Raw genomic sequence first — 16,256 nt, 5'->3', positions numbered from 1 at the left:
CCAATGGCTTGATCTCTGATCATCAATTTGGTTTCAGACCTGGACACTCTACTCTGGACATGCTGCTTCTGCTTTCTCAACAATGGATGGAGGTCCTCAATGCCAAACAGGAAATTAGAGCAGTCTCCCTTGACATATCACGTGCCTTCGATACGGTCTGGCACCCCGCTCTGCTCACCAAACTCTCCTCTTTTGGTATCCATGGAAATCTCCACGCATGGCTGGCGGACTTCCTCTCTCGTCGTAGTCAACGTGTGGCCCTGAATGGGTTTCTCTCATCTCCTCTTCCTGTTCAGGCTGGAGTTCCACAAGGCAGTGTTCTGGGCCCTGTGCTTTTTCTGGTCTTCATCAATGATCTCTCTGACTCTCTTGAAAATCCTCTGTATCTCTTTGCTGATGACTCTACTCTCTGTCGCTCCATTCTTCATCCCTCAGATCGGCAGTCTGCTGCCTCCTCACTCTCTGCAGACCTGGACAAAATCACAGACTGGGCAAACAAGTGGAACATGTCTTTCAATCCTGACAAATCTCACACTCTTACGATGTCTCTCCGAAAAGACCGACTGGACAACCCTCCCATCCACTTTCTGAATAATCCTCTCCAAGAAGTTCTGTCACTCAAGCTTTTGGGTCTCACTATCTGCCATGATCTTTCCTGGGAAAACCACATTTCAAATCTGGCCTCCAAAGCCAGTCGCCAACTGGGCATCCTCCGTCGTGCGGTCCTTCCTTGGCCACCTGAGCTCCTCACCACATACAAGGCTTTCATCCGCAGCTCAATGGAATACTGCTCTCCCCTCTGGGCTGGTGCTCCTGCCTCACACCTAGCTCGTCTTCACGCTGTTGAATCCAAAGCATTCAGAATCATTGGAATCTCCCGCGATGAAGCTAACTCCAAGGGCCTCTCACTCACTCACCGCAGGCAGGTTGGTGGTCTTTCCATCTTCTACCGACTCCTCTCTGGCCTTGCCCCCCCAGCTCTCTCTGGGCTCTGTCCCGCAAATATTCCTACAGGTCGCACAAGATCTGCCTGCAACCCTCTTATGGTCAAACTGCCAAAATCAAGACTCTCTGCTCACCTTCACTCCTTCATTCCTCTTTTCTCCCGCCTCTGGAACAAACTCCCTCACTCTCTTCAATCCCACTCCACCCTCCAGGTCTTTAAAACAGCTGTTCACCACCATCTCTTATCTTCCCCCATCCAAAACCTTGATCTTTTCTACCCCCGCTAATTTCACCCCAATTCCACTTTTTTGAAATACCAACTTCTGTCCTGGAAGTCATTGGTGTCCTTGTGTTTTATACTTCTCCCTCCACCCCCCCCCCCCTTCCCATGCCTCCTCCCCCCAAGCCCTCTCCCTTCCACACATCTCCCTGCTCTCAAATGTTGTGTTTGTGTGCTTCACCTTCTCTCCCTATCTTGTTTTCCGCTCCCGCTTTTTATATATTTTGTTTGTCTGGTTGATTTGTTTGTGAAGTAAATGTTAGCTCTTTCACGAGCCTCGATTCAGTATACAAAAAAAAATAAAAATAAAAATAAAAAGGATTTCCAGGCCATGTATGATAAGATCATGAGGGGGATAAATGCCAGTAGTGAGCAAATGAATGCTAAAATGGATGCTCAGAATGAGTGCAGTGAACGAATGGAAAATAAATTGGATACCCAACTGAATGAATTAAGGGGAGACATGAAGGGAATGAGTAATGGAATGAGGGAAATTAAAGAGGATGTTATTAAAAATGGGAAATAGATGGGAGAAATGAATGCAAAAATTGATGGATTGAAGAGAATTAAATGCCCATAGTGACAAAATTGATGGGTTAAAGAAAGAATTGGAGAGACAAATTGATGGGTTGAAGGGAAAGATAGAGGAAATGAACACACAGATGAATGAAACAGGGGAATGAAGTAAGGGAGATGAATGAACAATTGGAAGGCAAAATTGAGGGAATAACACGACAGCTGGGGGAACAAATTGATAGCATAGAGGAAAGAATAATATATAAAAATAACCACCTTTAGAGGCCATTTTTCCCCGCAAAGCGGGGGTTGGCCTTTTTCGGGAACCGTGGTTGTTGTTGTTTTTTGGTCCCCTTTTTGAAGCAATGTTTTACGGCCGGATGCCCTTCCTGACGCCAACCCTTTTTGCCGCCTTTAACGACAAACAGGGAATTACCAGTGAACTGGTACTCAATTAGCCGACCTCGGAAGGATGACAGGCTGAGTCAACCCCCCTGGCGTTAATTCAGCGATCGACCGGGATTCGAACCCAGGATCCTAGGTATCCTAAGCCGGCACCCTAGCCGCTAGCCCAACACCAGGGAAAGAGTGAAGAGTGAAGAATGAAGAATGGAAAGAGTAGAGGAAAGAGTGAAGAATCAAATTACAGACAGACTGGGTGATTTTGAGTTCAGGTTAGAGACTAAATTCGGGGAAATGGAAAAGTCCACTGGGGTAGAAATTGAGCTTAAATGGGAGGAATTAACATTAAAAATAGAAGAGGACACGACACAGGCTGTCCGAATGGGGGGAAAGTTGGAAGAGAGACTAGGGGCCACGAACACCAGAATTGATAAAGTCAATGAAGACCTGGAAGGCTATCGGGGCTGGGTGGATGCCAGAATGCGGCAACAGGTAGAGGAATGGGGACCCTTCAAACAACAAGGGGGTGAATTGGCAGAGGAGGTTAAAGGGCTGGAAGCCCGCGTAACAGAGTAAGAGCGGGTGTTAATTGGTAAAGGCCTGTGGAGGCCGCAAATGTTGATGAAAGGGTGAGTGATTTGATGCAGGAGCGACTGGAGACCTCGGACCATCAAAGGAGAGGTTGCTCGGGTCCGAGAGAGCTTGAGAGAAGAGGTGAGTCGGTCCGTTAAGCATCTCCAGGACGAGATTAAGGTGACACAGGAGACGCTCACCATGAGCCACATTTGGACTCCAGAGGCTCCGAAACTGAATACCCAATTGGGGTGGTGTTTTGGCCCTGGGCTGGATTTGGACAGAGAGGAATCGGGGAATAGAGTCTCTGGAAAAACAATCCCCCTCATACATTTTGACAGATCAGGGAGCCTCGAGGCTTTCCTGACACAATTTGAGTGCGTGTCTTAGCTCAATGGTTGGGGAGAGCGGGAGCGCATGGGGAATCTGGTGGCGACACTGCGGGGGTCAGCCACAGACGTGTTAAACGTAGTCCCAGAGGGAATATTGACCAGCAAGGCCATCTGCGAGGCCACAAGTATGTGACAGGTGCAAGGTGCGACCTGGTCAGGGCACAGCTGCTGCATCGCAGGTAAAAGCCTAACGAAACGATGCAGGAGATGGCCCAGGATATTTACCAATCTGTGAGGATAGCATACCGGGACCTACCAGCACAGGCGTGGGACAAGCTGGTGATAGAGAAATTTATGGCGACTCTTCCTGACCCCGAGGTCCGGACCCTGGTAGAGTTGCAGGACCCGGCCACGGTGGACCGAGTGGCGGAATGCGTGGCGAGACTGAGCTTTTTGAGGAGGTCGAACCGCGCATCAGAGAGGGCACCTGTGACGGTACGACCGGCAGAGGTGCGGGATCAGAAAGAGAAGCCGGAGGATGTAATAGACGAATGTTAAGGGGAATCAGCTGCCAGCTGACAAATTTGACCGGGGGCAAATTTGCAGGGAGTGAGTCACATCAGTTTGGTCCAGCTTTGCCATCAGGACGGCCTGATTTTCGTCGGGTTGGGTTGGGAGTAAGCGGTGCTCCGCCTGGGTACCAGAGGGGTCTGTTCATGGGGACTTGTTTTAGGTGTGGGAGAAGAGGGCACGTACAGTGGGATTGTCGACAACCACCTGGGCAACCACCTCTAAACAGGCTTCACAGCCCAGAAAGGAGGGGGCCCCCAGTGGATCTACAGGCGCCAGGAGGAGGATCACCACCTAGGCCTGGGGCTGTCGCCATAGACTCATAGAGTGTGCGGCAAACTAGAACGAGCCGAGCATATGGGTCCATGCTCGGCTGGCAAGTGTTTGGAGGAGCGCCCTCCTTTGGTGAAAGTAGTGAATTGCGGAAAAATTGGCACGGGTAATCTAAGGGTTAGATGCAAAATTGAGGAGGATTTTTGTGAGACTTGAAAATTGAAGAGGCTTTACATATCAGCAAACTGAATTCAACTACCAACTCTTTTTGAGATCAGCGTAGGCCAAAAGGTCAACATAGGCCAAAGGTCAACAACAATTTCTGATTTCTAAAATCCTCAATTTTCATCCGATTCACTTGAAATTTGAATGGAAATTTCATATCAGCGAATTGAATTCAACCACCAACTACTTTTGAGATCAGCATGGGCCAAAAGGTCAAAATAGGCCAAAGGTCAACAACAATTTCAAATTTCTAAAATCCTCAATTTTCATCCGATTGACTTGAAATTTGAATCGGACTTTCATATCAGCAAACTTAATTCAACCACCAACTATTTTTGAGATCAGCGTAGGCCAAAAGGTCAATATAGGCCAAAGATCAACCACTTTTTTTTTCAAATTTCTAAAATCCTCAATTCTAATCCGATTCACTTGAAATTTGAATAGGATTTACATGTCGGCGAATTGAATTCAACCACCAACGATTTTTGAGATCAGTGTAGGCCAAAAGGTCAACATAGACCAAAGGTCAACAACTATTTCAAATTTCTGAAATCCTCAATTTTCATCCGATTGACTTGAAATTTGAATAGGATTTTCATATCAGCCAACTGAATTCAACCACCAACTATTTTTCAGATCAGCATAGCCCAAAAGGTCAACATAGGCCAAACGTCAACAACAATTTCAAATTTCTAAAATCCTCAATTTTCATCCGATTGACTTGAAATTTGAATAGGATTTACATGTCGGCGAACTGAATTCAACCACCAACAATTTTTGAGATCAGCGTAGGCCAAAAGGTCAACATAGACCAAAGGTCAGCAACAATTTCGAATTTCTAAAATCGTCAATTTTCATCCGATTCACTTGAAATTTGAATAGGATTTTCATATCAGCCAACTGAATTCAATCACCAACTATTTTTCAGATCAGCATAGGCCAAAAGGTCAACATAGGCCAATGGTCAACAACAATTTCAAATTTCTAAAATCCTCAATTTTCATCCGATTGGCTTGAAATTTGAATAGGATTTTCATATCAGCCAATTGAATTCAACCACCAACTATTTTTCAGATCAGCATAGGCCAAAAGGTCAACATAGCCAAAGGTCAACAACAATTTTATTTTAAATTTCTAAAATCCTCAATTTTCATCCGATTCACTTGAAATTTATATGATATTTTCATATCAACGAACTGAATTGAACCACCAACTAATTTTGAGGCAAAAGGATGCTCTACTGGGTGCCATTCTACTTTGTCCTGTTTTGCCAAGTGTCGCTCTATGAGTGATTTTTCATTTGTCTGTTTGTTACTTGCAAAATCGAAGATTTTTCAAGTTTATTGGTTGGTTGTGTTAGTGGTTCTGTTTGTTTGTTTGTCTGTCTGTCTGTTTGTCACCGGCATACAGGTCACAATTTTCAACCGATCTTCACGAAACTTCAATAAATGGTAGAGTTGGTCAAAAGCAAGAAGCCTATTGTTTTTGGGGTCAATAGGTCAAAAGGTCAACATAGGCCAAAGGTCACCAACTTTGCTAAATTTCTAAAATCCTCAATTTTCATCCGATTGACTTGAAATTTGAAGAAGAGTTGCATATCTGGTCACTGAATTCAACCACCAAGTATAGTTGAGGTCAACATAGGCCAAAAGGTCAACATAGGCCAAAAGGTCAACATAGGCCAAAAGGTCAACATAGGCCAAATTTCTAAAATCCTCAATTTTCATCTGATTGACTTGAAATTTGAACAGCATTTGCACATTGAGTCACTAAATAGGGAAACGAACTATTTTGAGGTCAAAAGGTCAAAGGTGAACTCAAGGTCAACCTTCCAAAATCATCATTTTTCATCTGAAAAATCGTCACTTTTCTTCCTGTTGACCCGAGCTTTGATCAAGATTGTCAATTTTAATCTTCATAAGATGGACAATTTGCTGTATCAATGGATTTTTTTTTCTTGGGGGTGGGAGCGGATTTTGTAAGTATCGTGCTCCACATGACGTCTTCTTGTTATTTGCAAAATCGAAGATTTTTCAAGTATATTGGTCGGTTGTGTTTGTGGTTCTGCCTGTCTGTCTGTCTGTCTGTTTGTCACCGGCCTACAGGTCAAAATTTTCAACCGATCTTCACGAAACTTCACCAAATGGTAGAGTTGGTCAAAAGCAAGAAGCCTATTGTTTTGGGGTCAATAGGTCAAAAAGTCAACATAGGCCAAAGGTCACCAACTTTGCTACATTTCTAAAATCCTCAATTTTCATCCGATTGACTTGAAATTTGAAGACTTGCATATCTGGTCAATAAATTCAACCACCAAGTATTTTTGAGGTCAACATAGGCCAAAGGTCAACCACTTTTTTCCAAATTTCTAAAATCCTTAATTTTCATCCGATTGACTTGAAATTTGAATATGATTTACATATCAGCTAACTGAGTTCAACCACCATCTATTTTTGAGATCAGCGTAGGCCAAAAGGTCAACATAGGCCAAAGGTCAACAACAATTTCAAATTTCTAAAATCCTCAATTTTCATCCGATTGACTTGAAATTTGAATCAGAATTTCATATCAGCAAACTTAATTCAACCAACAACTATTTTTGAGATCAGCTTCGGCAAAAAGGTCAACATAGGCCAAAGGTCACCCACTTTTTTCAATTTCTAAAATCCTCAATTTTCATCCAATTGACTTGAAATTTGAAGAGGATTTACACATCAGCGAATTGAATTCAACCAGCAACTATTTTGAGATTTGCATAGGCCAAAAGGTCCACACAGGCCAAAGGTCAACCACTTTTTTCAAATTTCTAAAATCCTCAATTTTCATCCGATTGACTTGAAATTTGAAAAGGATTTACATATCGACTCACCAACTATTTTTCAACCACCAACTATTTTGAGATTAGTGTAGGCCAAAAGGTCAACACATGCCAAAGGTGAACCACTTTTTTCAAATTTCTAAAATCCTCAATTTTCATCCGATTGACATGGAATTTGGAGAGGATTTTCATTTCAGCTAACTGAATTCACCCACCAACTATTTTTGAGATCAGCATAAGCCAAAAGGTCAACATAGGCCAAAGCTCCTCAACAATTTCGAATTTCTAAAATTATCAATTTTCATCTGATTGACTTGAAAATTGAATGGGTTTTCATATCGGTTAACTGAATTCAGCCAACAACTATTTTTGAGAACTGAAGATGACAACTGAAGACGAGATGGGATAAATCTGTGCATGAGAGAGAGCAATTTTCTTTGGAAGAATTCCCAGGATGAGTTGATGTCAGAGGTGGTAAAGATGGGAGACCAGTCCAGATGATTGATGGCTGCTTGAAGACCGTGCCAGTTGGCCTGAGTGAAATGCCAGAATTGTCGATGCTGAGGAGGCTCCCTGAGAATGGCCAGAGAGATGTCCACTTCAACAATATTCCGAAGTCAGGACGGTAGTACCACCCTGGGCGGTTGCTGTCTACAATCTACTACCTAATATATTTTAATCCTAATATTTCGGTAGTAGGTTGTAGACATCAACTGCCCAAGGTAGTACTACCGTCCTGATTTAGGAACGTTAAAGTGGTGCCCGGAACCACCCACACTCCCCGTGTCAGGATTGCTGGTTTTACTTTCTGTCTTACTCAAACTGGAGCTACCAGGCTAGCTTTAATCTCTCTTTCTCACAAACAAACATCATACTCTTTTCATCACACACTTTTCTTCTCTTCTATTTAAGATGAGGGCTCGATTAGGGATGTACAGTCCGTGCATGGAGCCTCCAGCATAACAAAAAAAAAAAAAAAAAAAAAAAAAAAGCAAATGATCAGATGAGCCGGTTGGAGCAGAAGAAGAACAGCAGACATTTGCAGGGAAGTTTGTCGATACTCCGTTGACTGAGATCTGGGTCGGGGAATTGACAGATTGTGTCAGTCCCAATGAGTCGCAGAAGTCTTTTGCTGAGGTGCCATGGCTGGTGAGAGATGAACCCACACCCAGCCAGCTGGCATGATGACAGTTGAAGTCGCCACATATGAGGAAGAGAGAGTTGGGATGAGTCGATAGAAGTTCGTCCATGTTGTCAGACAGCGAAATGTAGATGGAGTCATCACTGTTTGGAGGACGGTGCAGAACACATGTGAACTAAAGGTGGGAGCGGAGAGGAAGCCGAAGCCAGAGGTACTCCTGGGGGTGGGGTGGAGAGAGTGCAGTGCAAGGAGAGTGAGGAAGAGAGTTTTTGATAAAGATAGCCACCCCACCTCCAGGACGAGGCTCAGGTCTATCATACCGGAGGAGAGAGTAACCAGGAAGAGATGTTTTTTTTTTTTTTGTTTGTTTTTTTTTGTATACAAGATCGAGGCTCGTGAAAGAGCTAACATTAATCACACAAAAAGACAAACCGACACACAAAAAACAAGGGGAGCGGCAGACAAGATGGGGAGAGAGGGGGAAGGACACAAACACAACATTTGAGAGCAGGGACATCGGGAGGACTTGGGGGGAGGTGGGAGAGGAATAAAACATATGAACACTGCAAGGACTCTGGGGTGAATTACCGGGGGTAGAAAATATCAAGGTTTTCGATGGGGGAAGATAAGAGATGGTGGTGAACAGCTGTTTTAAAGACCTGTAGGGAGGAGTGGGATTGAAGGGAGTGGGGGAGTTTGTTCCAGAGGCGGGAGAAAATGGGAATGAAAGAGTGAAGGTGAGCAGAGAGCCTAGACTTTGGCAGTTTAACCATAAGAGGGTTGCAGGCAGATCTTGTGCGAACTGAAGGAATATTGGGGGGACAGAGCCCAGAGAGAGCTGGGGGAGCAAGGCCGGAGAGGAGTCGGTAGAAGACAGAAAGACCACCAACCTGCCTGCGGTGAGTGAGTGAAAGGCCCTCGGAGTTGACTACATCGCAGGAGATTCCAATGATTCTGAAAGCTTTGGCCTCAACAGCATGAAGCCGAGCTAGGTGTGAGGCAGGAGCACCAACCCAGAGGGGGGAACAGTATTCCATTTAGCTGCGGATGAAAGCTTTGTATGTGGTGAGGAGCTCAGGTGTGCCAAGGAAGGACTTCGCACGACGGAGGATGCCGAGTCGGCGACTGGCTTTGGAGGCCAGCTTGGAAATGTAGTTTTCCCAAGAAAGATCATGGCAGAATGTGTGTTGGTGCTTCTCCCTTCAAGATATTAAGGAATCAGAGACATCTTGAAGGAGGAAAGTTTCTGTTAAGCAGATAGAGTCTGGTTAGTAAGAAGCTTCTTTCTTCAATCCCACTCCAACCTCCATGTCTTCAAAACAGCTGTTCACCACCATCTCTTATCTTCCCCCAACCAAAACCTTGATCTTTTCTACCTCCGTTAATTCACCCCAGAACCACTTCTTTGAGATACCGACCTCTTTCCTGGAAGTCATAGTAGTGTCCATGTATTTTATACCTCTCCCACCCCCCCACCCCTTCCCGCCTCCTCCCCCCAAGCCCTCTTCCTCCCACAGATCTCCCGATGTCCCTGCTCTCTGCTGTTGTACTTGTGTGCTTCCCTCTCTCCCCATCTTGTCTCCCGCTCCCTTTATTGTATGTTTTGTGTGTCCATTTTTTTTGTGTGATTAATGTTAGAACTTACACGAGCCTCGATCTTGTATACCAAAACCTGTATGGAGAAACCGGTCAGGTTTGAGTGAAGGCCCCGGATGTTTGAGGTCCATACCGTTAAGGAAGAGGGATGGGGAGCATCTGGAACAAGACATCGGAGGGAATGGGTAAGACAAGATGAGGGAGGAGAAGCAGGGGTAGGAAGAGCTCGTGACAGCGTGTTGGAGATTGCAGAAGAGCTTGGAGAAAGGGAAGGATGAGAAGAACAAAAGGTTTGATGGTGATGGGGTGAGGAACTGTGAGGAGTTGTTTGAAGGGGCAGAGCGAAGTAGAAGGTTGGAGGTGAATTGTGGGTGAATGAGTTTGAAGAGAGAGGAAGTGGGGAGGGGACAGCTTTGTAGAGGAGGGGTGAGAGGGGAGAATTGAATAAAAATGGTGAGGGGAGATTTGAAGGGGAGGGTTGAGGGGGGAGTTTTGGAGGGGAGGGGTGAGGGGTATATTTGAAGGGGAGGAGTGAGGGGGGAGTTAAGGAGTGGAGGAGTAAGGGGGGAGTTAAGGAGGGGAGGGGTAAGGGGGAGGGTTGGGAGTTTTGAAAGTTTTGAAAAATTAATGAAAATCGAAAATTTATTACAAACTGGGTTTCTTGAGATGTTCAAGTCAGAGATCCGTTTGAAAACCTTAGAGGAGGGGAGGAATGAAGGTGATTTTAGAGAATGAAGAAAGGAAGAACTGTACGAGATTGAATTTTGCAATGGAATGTGTTAAAGAGCGATTTGAAGACAGCCTTTTAAAAGGGAAGAAGAAGAGCGAGTTGTATTAGACGAGTGCATGCAGAAAGGCAGAAGGAAGTTTAAACATTTTAAAACAAAACAGTGAACACTGTCTGGGTATTCACTGAAATGAGGGGGATGATGAATTGAATCCCTTCGGGCACAATAACTGTGAGATTGTGCATTTTGACAAACATGGCAGCGCACAGTGCTGTGTGGTTACCATCACGCATGTTATCCAAGGTTCACGAACTAAACGAACGTTTATCGTGCTCAGAAATGCAAAGCAACAGATTAAAAGACTCTTCCCATGTCCATTTTCTCAAGACTGCGCGGGTTAAGGTGTTCCATAAACTCCCTAGTTTTCTAGCAATTGCTCAGAGAAAACGCACTGTCGTCCTGACTCGCTTTTAGGGAAATTGTCCACGTGTTCAAGGAACAAGATAATGATGCAAACTGAACACAAATGGAAATCAATTCAAAGCTTGGGGTCAGTGTCGTAACCTAAGGTCACAGAACAAATCACGACAACTTCCGCAGAATCATTCACAAAGACATCTTCTCCAGTGTCCTGGGTATCATGGCCTCCATGTGGCTGCTTCAACCTTCGGCCAACGTGGCTTCTGCTTTTAAAACCTCTCAATAAACTTTGAACCAATGGTGATAAGTTCAGGCCAAATTTGGGTTGGCCTGTTTGACTGGAATTCTCTTTTCATTTCCCCTTGGCTACTAATGTCCTCCACCAAATAGATGTACAAATCAAACCATGACCTTTAAGTGACTGTAAAAAATGATATATATACAGACTTGGCATTTTAATATGGAATATTTTTTTTGTGGGGTGAACTTACTTTTCAAGATCTCAGAACCAAAAGTTCATTGGAATTATGTTGAAATTATTCTAGATTTTGTTAATGTGACCTTTAAAAGAAACAAAAACCACATTTGACATTTCGAAACAAATAAATTGATCCTTGAAAGTGATGTAAACTGATATCGAACTCAATTCACGGACAGTACTGTGTTAAACTTCTGTACGTTTTCCAGAAGTATCTCTTTATTTTGCACATTAGCCAAAATATTTTTAAACAAAAACAAAAGTTAAATTACGACTGGGATTTCGGACAGTAAAATTACAGTTCAGTACTTCGTGTAACCCCCACGAGCATTCAGGAGAGCACGTGCACGTCGAGGAATGCTGTTCACGAGATTTGCAAAGGTTCGGACAGGAATCGCTTGCCATGCAGTGACAATAGTCTGCTGCAATTCACGCACAGAGGTCGGCTGCTGGTCCAAGTGGTCGATTTGACGCATTAATTCTGCCCACAAGTTCTCTATTGGATTCATATCCGGGGACATGGCAGGCCACTCCATATGCTCCACACCATGGTCAGCAAGAAAGTGTTGGATCATGCGAGCACGATGAGGCCATGCATTGTCATCTTGGAAGACAAAATTTCCTCAAAAGGCTGCACGAGCAAATGGAAGTAATGTTTCTTCCAGAATGGCCCTGTACTTGAACTGGTTCAGGTTTCCATTCAGAACAACCAGGTCAGTTTTGCCCCCTGCATGAAAAGCAGCCCAAACGGTCACCCCACCACCTCCAGCTTGGACTCTTGGCACTATACAATCTTTGATGTTGCCTTGATGCACTTGTCTGCGCACTCGGACGCGGCCATCTTGAAGATAGACCAGAAATCTAGACTCGTCACTGAAGATCACGTGATTCCAGTGTCCTGGCTGCCATTGACGGTGCTCTCTGGCCCAATGCAATCGGCGCTGGTGGTGTTGTCGTCAGGCATGGCTTTCTTAGGGGATGCCTGGCACGATAGCCTGCTTGAACCAGTCGTTGGTTGACTAGCCTTCTGGATACAGGCACATTTGTCAGAAGGTGCCACTCAGACCTAAGCCGATTAGCTGACTTGGTACGGCCATTGCGGACTAACCGGTGCAGCTGGTGATCATCTCTCCTTGTGGCTCTGCCGGGACGTCCTGGCCTCGGTATTGGAGTAGGGACACCCCTCTGAGCATTTCGTTTCAGGATCTTTGACACCTGACCTTGAGTGATGCAATAGCACGCTGTTTCATGCCGTAATTTCGTAAAGCCACCACTCCATGACAAACAGCATTGTCGAGTTGCCGGACCATCTCCAGAGGAAGCGGCAATAACTTTTGGAGACGTGCAGCAGTTGTTTTCCACTAATACAGAACGCAACAACCCTTGTATACACGATTGTGAAGCCAATCATCAAATTCACCTGTCCGTACATTTTGCCACGCCACCTGTGATATAATCCTGTTGTTGACTTCTTGCTGCGATAGACAATCAGTGACATGGTTCTTTTGACAAATAAATCACCAAAGTGTAAAAGAAACTCACCAGATTGATATACTGAGTTAAGAAAGTAAACCCAAGTCAAGAAAAATAAAAAATTCCATATTAAATGCCAAGTCTGTAAAAATAAAACTTATTATTATTATTACTTCTCGGGCCCAGGATCAACATGAGACTATTGTGGATAATCGCAGCTGTTGCTCTAATCTTCACCAGTCCTCAAGGCTTTCCTTATCAGAAATGTCTTCCTGCCAATAGGCCAGCACGATACTATATGTGCATGCAAAAGGGCCTGAATAGCCCATGCTAGAAGTAGGCCCTGTCAACAAAAATCCAAGTAAGGGTGAATTTACAATGCACTGACATCGAGATAGCCAGGTTCATGGCACAAGTCCTAGTTTCACGAAAACAGTGTGATCTGTCCTCCCTCACGATTCATAAAAAGAGTAAACACGATAAAAACGTACAGAGACCAAGAACCGGAGCACGTGTTCTAGGTTATAGTGTTTTTTGCGGATTAAAAAACACCCACTCGTATTCCACCCCCCCCCCCCCCCTGCGATGAGGGAAGGGATGTTTGTTTTTGGCTTTGACCTGATTTGGTACTACCAACACGTATGTAACATTTGGTGAAGATCTGGCCAGCCCAGGTTTTTTTCTATGATTTTCAGATGTACATACATACTACATACATACACATATACATACACACATACATACCTACATACACACATACGTACATACATACATACACATATACATACATACATACATACACACATACATACACACATACATACATACACCCATACTTACATACATACATACATACATACATACATACATACACACATACATACTACATACATACACATATACATACACACATACATACATACATACTACATACATACACATATACGTACACACATACATACATACATACTACATACATACACATATACATACACACATACATACATACTACATACATACACACTACATACATACACATATACATACATACACATATACATACATACACATATACATACATACACACATACATACTACATACATACACATATACATACACACATACATACATACATACATACTACATACATACACATATACATACACACATACATACATACACACATACTTACATACATACATATATACATACTACATACATACATACACACATACATACATACACACATACTTACATACATACATACATACACACAGATACAAACAGTACCTACATGAAGTTTACACCCCCTTTCAAAATGTTCACCTTTTGTTACCTGAAAACCTGGAATTAAAATTTATTAAATCAGACTTTTCCCACCTTTATTTACACATCTCAACCCACAACTTCCAAGTGAAAAACAAATTCTACAAGTTTCAGAAAATTTATTAAAAATCCAAAACTAGATTATCTTGGTTGGATAAGTGTCATCTCCCTGAGTTAATACCTGGTGGAAGCACCTTTGACAGCAAATTACAGGTGTGAGTCTGGTGCGATCGTCTCTACCAACTTTGCATACCTTGATTGGGCAATATTTCCCCATTCTGTACAAAACTGTTCCAGCTCAGTGAAGTTGCGAGGGGAGCGTTGATGGACAGCAATCTTCAAATCATGTCTCACACACACCGTGTGTCCCAGAACACCTGCACACCTTGATTTGCCGATGGGTTGCAACCTTTAGACATTTCATGATGCTTTTAATTGTTGCTGTTGGTTTTTATTTCACTGAAGAGAAAATGTTATGGGGAACTCGTGGCGATTGTGAATATAACGTTTCTGTTTGGAGCAATTTCACCTCACGTTCCACGGAGCATATTATTTAATTATTTTTCGGGTTTTAAAACCGTTTTTTTCTGAATTGTTTTCTCATTTCACTCTACATATTGACATAATTATTGAGGCCATGAGTTCTGATCGTAAAACTATTGAATCACATTTTGAATATCAGCGTTTAATGAGTCTATTGTGGTGCGGGAGCACACACGTTGAACAAAGGTAGGCCACAACGCTTTGGTTATTATCGAGCTCGTTATTACTTGCTCACTCATCCGCACTACCGTGCGCGCGGCAGCGAGCCCGCGTATATATCTCCATGCCACGCCCTACCTGGGGCGTGGCCGCCACCCGCTGGTGCGCGGAATTATGTCTCTGCGCCAGCGAGCCATCGTGTCCGCCACACGCGCCCTTCCAGAATTCCCGCGCACCTGAAGGGTCAGCTTGCGGGGCAACCGGATGACCCGGCCGAAGCGCCCGAGGGCGGCTGGCGGCGTCTGGGATGCCGGGATGCCATCGGGGATGCCTCCGGCGGCATCTGGGATGGGTGCAGGACAGGGGGGTGGCGTGACGGCGGGGTTGGGCGGAGCCGGGGGTCCGCCCGCCGGGGGGCGGCCCCGACGCGGGGGCAGAGCCGCTGGCGGGGGGTGGTCCAAGTCGAGGTGGGCCGGCTTGACGCGGTCCACGGAGACGCGGTCCGGAGCACCGCCAATTAAATGTCCAGGGTGAAATGCTTCGCCCCGGTCTCCAGCACGCGGAAGGGCCCGTCGTACAGGGGCCGCAGCGGTGTCCGGTGGGCATCGTGGTGGACGAAAACGTACTCCGCCGTGCAAAGCTCCGGGGCGATGTGCGTTGGCGGGCAACCGTGGTGCGCCGTCGGCACCGGGGCAAACCTCCGGGCGGTCTCCTGCAGGGCGGAGCGCTGCTGCGCCGCGGACCATGGTGCTGTGGAGATGGGGAGGAACTCGCCCGGCACCCGCACCGGTTGTCCGAAGACCAGCTCCGCCGCGGATGCGCGCAGGTCGTCCTTGGGCGCCGTCCTGAGGCCAAGCAGGACCCAGGGGAGCCTGTCGACCCAGCCGCCGTCGCGGAGGCTGGCCCGGAGCGCGGCCTTCATGGCACGATGGAAACGCTCGCACAGGCCGCTGGCCTGTGGGTGGTAGGCCGTGGTGCGATGCAGCTGGACGCCGAGCCCCCGCGCCACCGCCCCCCAGAGCTCCGAGGTGAACTGCAGGCCGCGGTAGGACGAGATGTCCGAGGGGGTGCCGAAACGGGCAACCCAAGTGGCGATGAACGCCTGCGCGACGTCCGTCGCCATCGTTGCTGCCAAAGGCATGGCCTCCGGCCACCGGGTGGTGCGGTCCACCATGGTGAGGATGTGGGTGAAACCCCGCGAGGGGGGCAGAGGTCCCACCAGGTCCACGTGAACGTGGTCGAACCGACGTTCGGGCACCGTAAACGGGGCCAGCGGGGCCCGGTTGTGGCGGTGGACCTTCGCGCGCTGGCACGCGAGGCACGTCCTGGCCCAATCGCGGAGGGTCTTCCGGAGGCCATGCCAGACGAACTTGTCGGCGACCAGCTTTTGGGAGGCCTTCGTGCCCGGGTGGGACAGGCCGTGGATGGCGTCAAAAACCCGGTGCTGCCAGCCAGCGGGC

This window comes from Myxine glutinosa, chromosome 10 (assembly GCF_964187855.1).
Source record: "Myxine glutinosa chromosome 10, kmMyxGlut1.1, whole genome shotgun sequence".
NCBI lineage: Eukaryota > Metazoa > Chordata > Myxini > Myxiniformes > Myxinidae > Myxine > Myxine glutinosa.
The sequence above is the reverse complement of the archived record's forward strand: the minus strand, read 5'-3'. Positions refer to the sequence as shown.